This window comes from Macrotis lagotis, chromosome 4 (genome assembly GCF_037893015.1).
Source record: "Macrotis lagotis isolate mMagLag1 chromosome 4, bilby.v1.9.chrom.fasta, whole genome shotgun sequence".
Classification (NCBI taxonomy): Eukaryota; Metazoa; Chordata; class Mammalia; order Peramelemorphia; family Peramelidae; genus Macrotis; species Macrotis lagotis.
The window spans coordinates 122,391,681-122,406,258 of record NC_133661.1 but is presented as its reverse complement, the minus strand read 5'-3'; positions in this window follow the sequence as shown (position 1 = coordinate 122,406,258).

The following is a 14,578-nucleotide window of genomic DNA, read 5'->3' as shown; positions in this document are numbered from 1 at the left end:
AATGTCAGAGTGAGATATTTTCCCAGCCCAAGACAACTTGGGAGGCTCAAAGATAGATCTATGAAATGGGAGTAAAGACTGATCAGTCAATGTGGATGAAACACCAGTGGTGGTTCTAGGTAGTGATGACAGAAGCAGGAGCAGCTTCAAGAGAACTCAAGAGGATGAGCGTAAGGGGACCTGGTAAATTTTCAGGATATTACAGGGATATTCTCAGTCCTAGCAATGGACACAGGAGCAAATGCTATTTGGCAACTTCATACTCTATCCATATTTCTGGACCACAGTTCTAGGGCAGAGGAAAAAAAGCACTTTTATTGAAGAAGAAGTGGAAGCCCTGGTGTGTAATATTATTTTTGGTCGCAAGGGATCAGGGAGCCCAAGGAACAGAATCACTTCCAATCCCAAAGGATCAGAGACCTGAAGAGCAATATCAATAGCAATGCCAAGGGATCAGAAACCTTCTTGTGCAAAAATCAGAGAACAGACCATAAGAGCAGTAACCACCACTTTGGAAGCACTGAAAATCTCACTCCCTTCCCACAAGAACTAACTTGGTAAATAGTGTGCCAAAAAAATCTGAAGTTGGAGTCAGTTCCCCTCCATGCTCCACGCTGAAAACAGAGACAAACACTAATATAAATTTCAAAATCAAGAAAGAGGGTGGAAAAATTGAATAAACAACAACAGCAACAATAAAGAACTTGACCATAAAAAGATAGCAGGGTGGCAGGGAAGATCAAGGCACAAACATAAAATACAATGAAGTCAAAATAGTTATAAGCAAAGACTTAAAAAGAAAATGTGAATTGGACACAAATACAACAAAAATTTCTAGGAGCAATAAAATTATTTTCAAAATCAGAGTGGTAGAGGAGAAATGGAGAAAGGAAATGAGAGCAAAGGAAGAAAATTTATGAAAAGACAATTAGCAGTTTTGAAAAGAGGCTAAATAAAATGACTCATTTTAAGATGGCTAGGTGGTGCAGTGGATAGACCACTGGCCCTGGAGTCAGGAGTACCTGAGTTCAAACCTGGCCTCAGACACTTAATAATTACCTAGCTGTGTGGCCTTGGGCAAGCCACTTAACCCCATTGCCTTGCAAAAAACCTTTAAAAAAAAAGTTGAAGAAAATGACCCATATAAAAAAAACAGAGAAAGTAGCTAGGTGATGCAATGGATACAGCACCAACCCTGGAATCAGGAGGACCTGAGTTCAAATCTGACCTCAGACACTTAATAATTACCTGATTGTTTGGCCTTGGGCAAGTCACTTAACCATATTGCCTTTCAAAAACAAAGCAGAAAACAAACAAACAAAAAAAAAAGAGCAAGAATTAGCCAAGTAGAAAAAAGTACAAAATTTCATTAAAGAAAATCAGAGCTGAATAAAAAATTTGACTTTAAAATACAAAACTCAAGAGAAGCATAAACATAAAAAGAAAAATCAACATCAAAAAGAAATAAAGGATGCAATAAGGTTAACTAACTTTCTGTAGAAAACATGATTTATGTATCATCTAAAACGTTATCATTATTAGGATAGTTAAAAGGATTATGCATAGAAAGGTAATATAGGAGTAAGTCAATTATATAAAAAGGTGAGAAAAATGATGATTTAGGAGAACATGGAAGGGAGAGGAAGAATGAGTCAAATTATTTCACATAGAAAAGCATGGACAGACTTACAATTGAAGGGCAATTGGCTAAAGAGGGGAAAAATATATATATATATATATATTTTATATATTTTATATATTTCATATATATATATATATATATATATATATATATATATATATATATATATATATATAATTACATATATATATATACTCTATTGTTAAGAAATCTATCTTAGGCCAAAATGGCAGAAAGGACTTCCGGCCAAGATGGTAGAGAGAAGCCAGGCATTGTCCTAAGGCCTCCTGGCTTTCCCTCAGAGCTAATTTGAATCAAGCCTCTTAACAGAATTCAAATCCACAAAATCTAGAAAGAGAAAAGGAAAAGAACATGTACAGGGTCTGTGTCAGGGGAGCATGGGTGAGCTGGGGGGCAGAGAGCAGAGAGGCAGCACAGGGGCAATGAGGTGAAATCTGGGAATAAACTCAGAACAACCGTGGAAGCTTTTGGCTTTGTAAGTGGGCAGGACAGCTTCATTGAAGTCAAAGGGAGAGCCCCAGCACAGCAGCTAGACATGAATCCAGTCAGATTCACTGGCCTGGAAATCCAGGGATGCCCGTATTCTCAGTTTCCAGTTGATCCCAGGTCCCCATCCCTGTGAGAGAAAGGGACTCTTCCCAGAGTAAACACAGTAACAACCTCCCCATCCGCCCCCTTCAGGTGTAAGCAGATCTCTCTCAGTAGTGAGTGAAAGATATGGAGATTAATTATATAGCCCAAGGATGCAGCCCATAGTGTTCAGCGATAATTCAGACCCTGCTGCTCTCCCCCCTACCAGCCCACTCAGGCCTAGGGAAAGGGCCACAAATCAAGGTCACAGACACACCAAAGAAAGCCTCTAGTACCCCATACTAGCTGGCCCATGCAGAGTTACTAAGTCCAGTGAACAAAGCCTCTAAGGTTTTCAAAACCAAAGGTCTGTGAACCAGCCCCTCCCCCAGCACAAAATCCTAGGAAGATGAAGAAAAGTCAGCAGAAAGGGGGTCCATTGAAAGCTACCTCAAAGACAGACCTAACTCAAAGAGAATTAGAACTTCTGGGGAGAATACGAATTGGATTCCAGCCCCAAAACACTTCATAGAAGTGATCAGGAAGGAGTTTAAAAATTAATTGGAAAAATTTGGAAAAGAAACCCAAGAAGAGTTTAAAAATAAATTGGAAAAATTGGGAAAAGAAACCCAAGAGAAAATTAACACCTTGCAACAAGAAAAAAAAATCCTTGCAAAATACAATGGGACAAGTACAAAAAGAAAATAATTCTCTCAAAACCACAAGTGGCAAATGGAAATCTCCTTCAAAAATAGAAATGACCAATTGAAAAAGGAGCGACAAAAGGTAAATAAAGAATATTCTTCTCTTAAAAAAAATGGAATCCATGGAAAATAATGACTTCATGATACAACAAGAATCTGTTAAAATCAAAAAATAGAATAATGTCTAAAATATCTCAAAGGGAAAACTACTGACCTAAAGAACAGATCCAGAAGAGACAACTTAAGAATCATTGGGATTCCTGGACACATTAAGGATTAAAAAAAAAACCTGAAGTCAATATTTCAGACTCTATTGAAGGAAAATTGTCCTGATGTCATGGAACTAGAGGGCAAAATAGTTATCGAAGGAATACATTGGGGGAGGATATGTGGTACAGTGGATAGAGCACCAGCTCTGGAGTCAGGAGCATCTGAGTTCAAATTCGGCCTCAGACACTTAATAATTACCTAGCTGTGTGGCCTTGGGCAATCCACTTAACCGCGTTTGTCTTGCAAAAACCTAAGAAGAACAAAAAGAATACATTGATCCCCTCTTGAAAGGGATCCCAAAATGAAACGCCAAGGAATATTGTGGCCAAATTCCAGAGCTATCACATCAAAGAAGAAATCCTTCAAGGAGCCAGAAAGAAACAATTTAGATACCAAAAAGCCACAATAAGGACTACACAGGACCAGGCTGCATCAACATTAAGGGATTGAAGTGCCTGGAATACAATATTCTGAACAATAAGGAGCTTAGAACACAGCCAAGAATTCACTATACAGCAAAACTTAGCTGTCTCTTCCAGGGGAAAAGATGGACATTTAATGAAATAGGAGATTTCCAACTTTTCTTGATGAAAAGACCAGAGCTAAATAGAAAATTTGAAGTTCAAACAGCAGATTCAAAAGATAGATGAAAAGGGAAAAAAAGGGAAAAGAAAAAAAATGCTATCCAATAAGATGAAACTGGCTATATCCCCACCTGGGAGAAAGATATTCATAACTCTTCAGAATTGTAACTCTATTATAGAAAACATACTTAGCCAGAAGTATTTGGACACTCATGACTTCTCTGTGATACAAATAGAATGATTTAAAAACAATATCTCCTTTAAAAAGGGGGGACATTAAAGAGACAGAAGGATGGAGGAGATTGAATGGAGTAAATCATATTACATGAAGATGTACAAAACACTGATTGCAATAGAGGGGAAGAAGGGAAGAGGTGAGAACTGCCTGAAAGTTTCTCTCATCAGTTTTGCCTCAAAGAAGAATTAACATACATACATACATATATTCAGTTAAGAAACTTATCTTACTTTTCAAATATTAAAAGGGGAAAGGGGGAGGGGAGGGAAAGGAGGAGTAACGGAAGGAAGGGAAGGAAGAATGGGCAAAGGGAAAGGAGAAAATAGGGGAGGGGTGGATATAAGGGGCAAACACACTGAAAGAGATGGTATTTAGAAGAAAAATACTGGGGAATATGGATAAAGTGAAAAAAGAGGGAAAATATAAACAGGGAAGATAGCATAGAGGGCAATAAAGAGTAAGTAATTATAACTTTGAATGTAAATGGGATGAACTCTCCCATAAAACTCTAGTAATTAGCAGAATGGATTAAAAACAAGAATCCTACAATATGCTGCTTACAAGAAACTCATCTGAAGCAGAGAGATACATATAGAGTAAAGGTAAAAGGTAGGAGCAATATATATTTTGCTTCAGCTGAAGTGAAAAAGGCAGGGGTAGCAATCCTTATCTCAGACAAAGCAACTGAAAAAATAGATATTATTAAAAGAGATAAGGAAAGAAACTGTATCCTCTTAAAAGGTACCACAGATAATGCACTGAGTGGTATTAGCATCAGAGAAGAAGCTAAATGAGTTGCAGGAAGATATAAACACCAAACCTCTACTGGTAGGAGAGCTTAACCTCCCTCTCTCAGATTTAGATAAATCTAACCATAAAATAAGCAAGAAGGAAGTTAAGGAGGTAAATAGAATGATAGGAAACCTAGACATGATAGACCTTTTTGAGAAAGTTGAATGGAGATAGAAAGGAATATACTTTTTTTTCCTGTAGTACATGGAACCTACACAAAAATTGATCGTGTACTAGGGCATAAAAACCTAATAATCAAATGCAGAAAGGTGGAAATACTGAATATATCCTTCTCAGATCATAATGCAATAAAAATCACATGCAATATTGGGCCATGGAGAGACAGACCTAAAACTAATTGGAAACTAAATAAGCTCACTTTAAAGAATTAGTGGATGAAAAAAAAATTGTAGAGAAAATTAATGATTTCATCCTAGATAATGACAATAATGAAACAACATACCAAAACTTATGAGATACACCCAAGGCAATTATTAGGGGATATATTATATCTTTTTTTTTTAGGGTTTTTTTTTGCAAGGCAAACAGGGTTAAGTGGCTTGCCCAAGGCCACACAGCGAAGTAATTATTAAGTTTCTGAGGCCAGATTTGAACTCAGGTACTCCTGACTCCAGGGCCGGTCCTCTATCCACAGTGCCACCTAGCCGCCCCAGATATATTATATCTTTAACTCTTTGCATGAATTAAAATAGAGGAAGAAGAAATCAATGAACTAAGCATGTAACTAAAAAATTAGAGAAAGAAAAAAATCAACCCCCCCCAACTAAAGACCAAATTAGAAATTCTAAAAATTATAGGAGAAATTAATAAAATGGAAAGCAAGAAAACTATTGAACTAATAAATAAAACCAAGAGTTGGTTTTATGAAAAATAATAAAATTGATAAATCTTTGGTTAATTTGATTAAATAAAATAAAGAAGAAAACCAAATTACTAGTATCATAAATGAAAAAGGTGAACTCACCACCAATGAGGAGGAAATTAAAATAATAATGCAGAATTATTTTGCCCAACTGTATGCCAATAAATTTGATAATCTAAGTGAAATGGATGAATATTTATGAAAATATAAGTAGCCTAGGTTAAATGAAGAGGAAATTAAATGCCTAAATAAGCCTGTCTCTGAAAAAGAAATTCAACAAGCAATCATTGAACTCCCTAAGAAAAAAACTCTCCAGGGCCAGAAGGATTCACAAGAGAATTCTATCGAGCATTTAAGGAACAATTGGTTCCAATTCTATATAAACTCTTTGGAAAAATAGGTGAAGATAGAACTCTGCCTGACTCCTTCTATGACACCATTATGGTGCCAATACTTAAACCAGGAAGAGCCAAAACAGGGAAAGAAAATAATAGACCAATTTCCCTAAGGAATATGGATGCAGAAATCTTAAATAAAATCTTAGGAAAGTGATTACCACAAATTATCACTAGGATAATACACTATGACCAAGCAGGATTTATCCCACGAATGCAGGGTTAGTTCAATATTAGGAAAACTATTATTATAATTGACTACATCAATAGCAAACCCAACAGAAATCATATGATTATCTTAATAGATGCTGAAAAAGCCTTTGACAAAATACAACACCCATTCCTACTAAAAACACTAGAGAGTTAGGAATAAATAGATTGTTCCTTAGATTGATAATCAGTATCTATCTGAAACCATCAGCAAGCATTATATGCAATGGGGATAAACTAGGGGCATTCCCAGTAAGATCAGGAGTAAAATAATTAATAAATTATTAGAAATTTTAGTTTCAGCAATGAGAGAAGAAAAAGAAAATGTTCTATAGGAAACCATAAATGGTCAGACTCTAGAGAATCATGGAATGACTTATTGCATCTGATGCTGAAGAAAGAGAGTAGAGCCAAGAGAACAATGACCAACACATCAACAGGATTATGAGATGAACAACCTTGATGGAAGCAACTACTCTCCATAGTCCAGAGAACTAGGACAACTGTATTACACTGATAATGGACTATATTATCCCCAACCAGAGGAAGAAAAACAAAACAAAACAAAACAAAACACACAGAAAAAAGACCCCTACCATATCTGATGAACACTTTATAAAAATTATCTCTTATGTATCTCTTTCCCTTAATCCTAATTCCTCATGCCAAAAATTACTAATTTGTAAATATGATTAACAAAATATGTATGTAAAATGCTAACCTGACTGTTCCCTACTGAGGGGAAGGGGGTGGAAAGGAAGGGTGGAGGGAAATTTTGTAATTTGGAAATGTGCTATTCAAATGGCTGAAAATAAAAAGAAAAGAAATAAAGAGCAGATTAATGAAATGGACATGCAATAAATTTTTTAAAAACTAGAAAAAGAATAAATTAGAAATTCCTAAATAGTAATATGGGAATCTTGTAAATCAAAGTAGATATTAATAAAATTGAAAGTTAAAAAATGGTTGAATAAATATAATAAAGGGCTGATTTTATGAAAAAACAATGAAATAGATAAATTTGACCTAAAAAATAAAATCAAATTATTAATTTTAAGTAAACTATTGGAATTTATTTTGTACAATTATACTCCAGTAAAACTGAAAATCTAAGAAATAAAATGGATATTTACAAAATTATAAATTGTCCAGATTAGGAAAAGTGGAAACAGAATAACCCTATCTTCAAAATAAATAACCTTACCTTAGAAAAAGAAATTGAACAATCCATTAATGAGTTCACTTAGAAAAAAATTTATTGGGAATGAGTCAATTATGTTAGCACTGGTCCTGGAGTCAAGAGGACCTGAGTTTAAATCCAGCCTCAGACATTTAATTCTTACCAGTGTGATCTTGACCATGTCACTTAATCCCATTGCCTTAAAAAAAATGCTCAGGGACACTTGGATTCATAAGGGACTTCTAAAATACATTTAGGGAACAATTTATTCAGAACCATATCAACTATTGGGAGGGGGAAGTAAAGAAAGAGTAAATCTGATCAAATCCCTTTTTGATAGAAATATGAATTTGATATATAAGCCCAGGAGAGGAAAAACAGAAAAGAAAATGCTAGACCTATTTCCTTAATGGATATCGAGGTAAAAATTTAAGATAAACTATTAGCAAGAAAAATATACCAATATTATAAAGATGATATACTATGACCAGGTGAGATTTGCTCTAATATTAAGTAATTATCTGCATAATTTGCCATACCAATAAGAAAAATGAGATAACATTAATAAATGGAGGAAAAAAAACTCTGAAAAATATAATACCTATTCCTATTTAAAAACACTAAAAAGCACAGGAATCAATGGAATATTTCTTAATATTCTAAGTAGTATCTAACTAAAACCAAAAGCAAGCATTATTTATAATGGTGATAAACTTGAAGTCTTCCTAAGAAAATCAAGAATGAAACAAAGATGTCCATTATCACTACTATTGGTCAATATTGTACTTGGAATGCTGGCATTGACAAGAAAATGAAGGAATATGCATAGACATAACTGCCCCTGGTCCACTGGTTTCAGGTCTGCGCTGTTAAAGCCTGTGCTATACTGTGCTCCACTCTAATCCCAATGAGGCATAGAGGATAAAGACAAAGCAGTTCCAGATTTCAAACTGTAGTAAAAAAAACAGTAATTGGAACTGGAGCTTAGATGATGAACTTACTCGAACTCTCCCTGAAACCACTCCAAATACCTTTAGATGATAACTAAGCAAATTCTAGAGTTACAGAATCCACAAAAATATTGAATGAAACAAATTTTCCAACCCAAGACAACTTGGAACATTAGCAGGAAGGGTCTGATGCACCAGAATGAGAGGAGCACAATGCAGTGCAGCCACACTGACGTGAGCTGGCCCCAGAAATCTGGGAACAGACAGCAAGGTGATTGGGTCAGTGGCAGTGTTGGCAGTTTCTCAATCCAAAGATTACCAAGGAAAATTTGAAAGGTTAGCAGGAAAAGTCTCCCTCACTGGGGTTAGAGTAAACACAGTCCACAGGCTCTTCAGTGGAGACCTGACCTCAGTGGACCAGGAGCAGTCCTTAGGAGCCCCTCAACCAGTAGATGGAGCTGCTTCCAGAACTAAATTCACAGATGGGAAGGGGGGTCAGAAAGAGATTTCAATAATCTCTTTGTTATCACTGAGGTAGGACTCTGCACTTTGTCCATACTATACTCAGGATTTCAGTCCTGGGCATGGGGGAAGGAAGAACAATAACAGAATAGAGATTGTTGCCATAGGAGAGTGGGGATCCTCCTCACAGATCCAGGGCAGAAAGAAGTGTTTGTAGTTACCCACAGACCAGAGCACAAACCTTTCCATAGATCATACTAAAGAATTGAAAACTGGCAGGTCCCTAGGAGTATCTCTGAAAACAGCTGCCAAAAAAAGCATCCCCTTTGACCAAGCAATGCCACTATCAGCTCTATATTCCAGAAGGAAGTAAAGGATCTCTAAAAATAAAGATATTTATAGCAGTTCTCTTCTGGTGGAATGGAACTAGAAACTGAGGGAAAATCCATCAATTGGAGAATTGCTAACAAATTGAGGTTTGTGAATATAATGGAATGCTGCTCAGCTCTAAGAAATTATGAGCAGGATGCTCTCAGTGAAACCTGAAAAGACTCAACCAAACAGAAGCAATGGGAAGTATATACAACCAACTTTAGTTTTAGGAAACTCCAAAACCCAACCTACTGGGATAAGCATTCTTCAACAATAAAAAAGAAAACTGCTGCAAAAAAAAAACAGAAAACAAGATATAGATATTAAATATAGAATAATATTTCACACCATGTACCAAGGAAGGCTCCAAATGGGTGCATGAGTTAGACTTAAAGAGTAGCCAATAAACAAAATAGAGAAGCAAGGAACTTTCAGAGTTCATGGCCAAACAAGTAATAAAGAGAATCACAGAAGATAAAATGGGAAAATTTGCTTACATAAAATTATTATGTTTTTACACAAACTAAATCAGTGCAACTGACATTAGAAGGAAATCAAGTAACCTGGGGTGAAAATATTAGTAGCATCTTTTTTCTGATAAAGATTTAGGTTTCAAGATATATAACAAATAGATGAATAAAAAGTCTTAATTGAGAAATGCTCGTAAAATATGAATAGTTAGCTCTTATGGAAAGAAATCCACGCATCTACATATTTTTAATGTTTCAAATCACTAAATAAGTAGAAAGATAAAAATTAAACCTAAGATTGTGCTTCACATCTGTCCAATTTGCAAAGATTTAAAAAAAATAGTTCGAGGGGTTGCAGGAAAATAAGCACACTATTTCACTAATGGGGCACTATGAATTGGTTGTAAAGCAATTTCTTTATGATCAGTTACCCAAACAATCATTGAATTGTATATATTCTTTGACTTATCAAAACTTCTCTTAGACTCTATACTCCAAAGAGATAAAAGTTAAAATGGAGTCTAACCTCACATGCAAAAATATTTATGGTTCCTTTTGCAAACAAAAACAAAAAAGAACTGAAAACTATGAAAAAAAATCATCATTTGAAGAATGACTGTACAAATTATGACATATTTATATAATAGGTTAGTACTGTGCCATTAAAAAAGATGGAAAGAATCATTTTAGTGAAACCAAGGAAGAATCACATGTGCTACTGCAAAATGAAGTGAGAAAAAACAAGAAAACAATTTATACACTAACAACTCATTTAAAGCAAAGAACTTTGAAAGCCCTAAGAACTTCAATCAATGACCAATCAAGATTGGTCCAGGGATGAAACATGCTAGCCACCTCTTGACAGACAGGTGATAGATTTGGGGTTTTGAAAGAGACTTACTTAGGATGGGTAAAAAGATATGTTCAATGAAAGAATGTATTTTGTTTGGTAATGCATTTTTATAATAAAGATCTTATATGTCTTTTCCCCAACTATGGAAGGGATAGGAGAAAGATACAATGTTTTTATTAATTTTAAAATATGGATGTTGGCTATTGTCAAATATCACTTGCAAAAGCCTGGTTGCTCCCCATTATTATCCTTTTAACACAATGCCTTCAATTTTTATATAAATAATTTATAAAGAATTTATATAGGTAGGTATATAGATTTAGCTATTTTGATATTGTTTTAGCTGTGTTGTTTCAGAATTCATAATGTCTAAGACTTTTCACAGCTCTGGTATGAGAGAGCTATCTTTCAGCTACATTATGAATCAGTCTCTCAAAGCTGTGTCTCCTTCAGTAGGGATTTCCTCTGCAAATACTCTTTCCAACATTTTTTCCAACATGTTTTTCCTCTATTTGTTATCTTATTGTCATTTCTACCTCTTCTTTAAGAAAGATCATTCATGGAAGAGATGTGGAAAAACTGAGACACAAATGCATTGCTGGTGGAGTTATGAACTGAGCCAATCATTCTGGAGAATAATATGGAACTATGCACATAGGGCTATAAAGCTCTACGTACCCTTTGATCCAACAATACTACTGACTAGTTCCAGATCCCCAAGATATTCAAAAAAAGGGGAAAGGACCTATTTGTGCTAAAAAACTAGAAATTTTAGGATAAATGAAAGAAACACTCTCAAAACAACAGATTCTCAGAATAATAAAACATCAGGATTAGAAAGCATCAGTGCAGGGGAAATAATGCAAAAACCTTGGGAAACACAAAAAAAAAAGTTGGAAAAGAACAAGAGCCTGAAAAAAATAGAAACCTACAGATAGATCTTCATGTCTGTCTTCAGAGAATAGAATTGCTCACAAAAAAGATGATTTAAGTCTTAAGGGAGCAAAAACAATTTCTATCTTGGGTAGTTGATTTGTTACTTGTAATTTTGCTACTTAATTCAAAATTTTAAGAAAATTTGGTCTTTCCTGATTGAATATTCCCTTTAGTGAAAAATCATTTAGATTTGAAGAAAAACTTATTAGTTATTATTCTGTCATCTACCACTGAACCTATACGAACTTAGCTAGGTTGTTTTTCTTTTTAAAATGTTTTGTAAAAAATCATTTCTCCAAAATGACAGAGTAGAAGAAGCAGTAGAGCTCTCTCAACATTATCCTCCAAACAACTTTAAAAAATGATTAAAATGGAATTCTGGAGTCACAAAACCAAAAAAAAAAAAAAAAATAAGGGTCAGGATAAACCAGTTTTCCGTCCAAGACAATTTAGGAAATCAGAGGGCAAAGTCTATGTATGACATTGAAAGGAGGACTAGCCAGAAGTCCATGTGGCAATAACACCAGCTATGGGCCTTGAAAGTAGCAATAGCAGCAGAAGCAGCAACTTTGGAAACTCTCAAACCAGAGATAGTGAGAGGAACTGTCAAACGGTGAAAAAGAAATTATAGGGGATCTCTGTGCTAGCACTGAGCAAAGGGGATTTCCATTGCTGATACCCGCTTCTTGGTCATAGTTCAAGGGTAGAGAGGAACACTTGCAGTCATAAGGGAGCAGAAGCTCTGAGGAACAATATTGATAACAAACTCAAGGTGGCAAGAGCCCTTTCTGGGTAAAGACAAGGCTAAGTGAAGCAGTGAATAGAGCACCGGCCCCAGAATCAGGAGGTCCTGAGTTCAAATCCAGTTCAGAAACGAAATAATTACCCAGCTGTGTGGCCTTGGGCAAGTCACTAAAGGACAATGGTACACATCAAGAGAACAGTGACCACACCCCTCCCTAAATCACATCACTTTAGAAACACTAAAAACTTCCAAATCATGAGAATTATTCAGAAGACAGCAGTGTAAAAAAAACCCTAAAATTGGAAACAGAGATCCTTGTCCCTGATCAAGGAACATCACAACATAAATTCAGAAGAAAACAGCATCAAAATATCTATAAACAAAATCTCAAATATGTGAATTTTACACAATAAGAATTCCTGAAAGAGATTTAAAAAGTGAATTTCAAAATCAAATTAGAATTTTAGCAGAAAAATGGGGAAAAGAAATGAGAGCAAAGGAAGAAAATTATGAAAAGACAATAGCTTGAAAAAAGACACAAATATCAAAGAAAATAATACCTTAAAAAGCAGAATTGGCTAAATTGAAAAAGTGGTAAAAAAATTCATTGAAGAAAATAACTCATTAGAAATTAGAATTAGTAAAGTGGAAGCTAATGACTCCATGAGACATGAAGAAACAAAAATATTCAAAAGAATAAAAAATATGAAAATGTGAAATATCTCATAGGAAATATATTCATATGGGAAATAGATCAAAGAGAGATAATTTAAGAATTATTTGCTTGGGGCAGCTAGCCCTGGAGTCAGGAGTACCTGCATGCAAAACTGCCCTCAGACACTTAATAATTACCTAGTTGTGTGGCCTTGGGCAAGCCACTTAACCCCATTGCCTTGCAAAAAAAAAAAAAAAGAATTATTGGCTTGCCTTAAATAGAAATAAATAGAAATAGAAATAGAAAGAACTTGGTTATTATGTTTCAAAAAAAATGATCAACCAGAGGGTAAAATACAAATAGAAAGAATTCATTTCTCATGATTTGAAAGAGATCCAAAAATGAATACTCCCAGGAAAATTATAGTCAAATTCCAGACCATCTGGGTCAATCTAGGTGAAATGGACAAATATTTACAAAAATGTAAATTACCCAGAAAAAAAGAAGAAAAAATTGAGCACAGAAGTAAATGATCATAGTAATAAAGTGTTTAATAAATGCAAATATCTGAGTTTTGAAGGCAAGCTCTCAACATCTGACAAGAATTGGTGATACAAGTGAACAACAGTTAGGTAGAAAGTAGGTACATATTAAAATCTGTGGTGTATATCAAAATAAGGTCAAAATGGGTCAAAGATTTAGGCATAAAGAGTAATAAGAAAATTAGCGGAGCATGGAAAAATGTACTTTCAGATCTATGGCCAAGGGAAAAATTTATAAAGAGATAGAGAGGATCACTGGAAATAAAATGGATAATTTTGATTATATAAAAATATAAACATAAAATTGCAGCTAAAATTAAGAAGAAAAGTAGGGAAGTGGAGGAAAAAATTATAAAAAGTTTCTCTGAAAGGTCTCATTTCTTAAATATGGAACTTAGGCCAATTTATATGAAAAAAATAAGAATCATTTCCTGATTGATAAATGATAAAAGGATATGAACAGGAAGTTTTCAGAAGAATAAATCAAAATGATCAATTTCTGTTATTCAGTCATATCAAGGTTGATCCCATTTGAGGCTTCCTTGATGGAGATGCTAGAGTGGTTTGCCATTTTCTTCTCTAACTTATCTTCAAATAAGAAGCTAAAACAGATAGGATTAAATGACTTAACCTAAGGTCATGCAACTATATATATATATACAGATCTGTCTGAAGTCAGATTTCAGCTATAGAAGAGTCTTTCTGATTCCAAGCCCAGTACTCAATCCACTGTACCATCTAGCTATCCCATAAAACTATCAATAGTGACATGCAAAAAGACCTCTAAATTACTATTGATTAGAGAAATTAGAGAAATTAAAAAACTCCACATTTGGTTAACATGACAGGAAAAAGAAAATGATAAATGCTGAGATTTGGAAAAACAAGGATATTAATGCACTCCTGGAGAAATTGTAAATTAGTCCAACTGTTTTGGAGAATAATTTGGAAATATGCTCAAAATACTAGAAAATTGTGAATACCCTTTGACTGGGCAATACTACTAAATTTATATATCCCAAAGAGATCAAAGAAAAGGGGAAGGACCTATATATACAAAAATATGTATAGCAGTTCTTTTTGTGGTGGAAAATAATTAGAAAT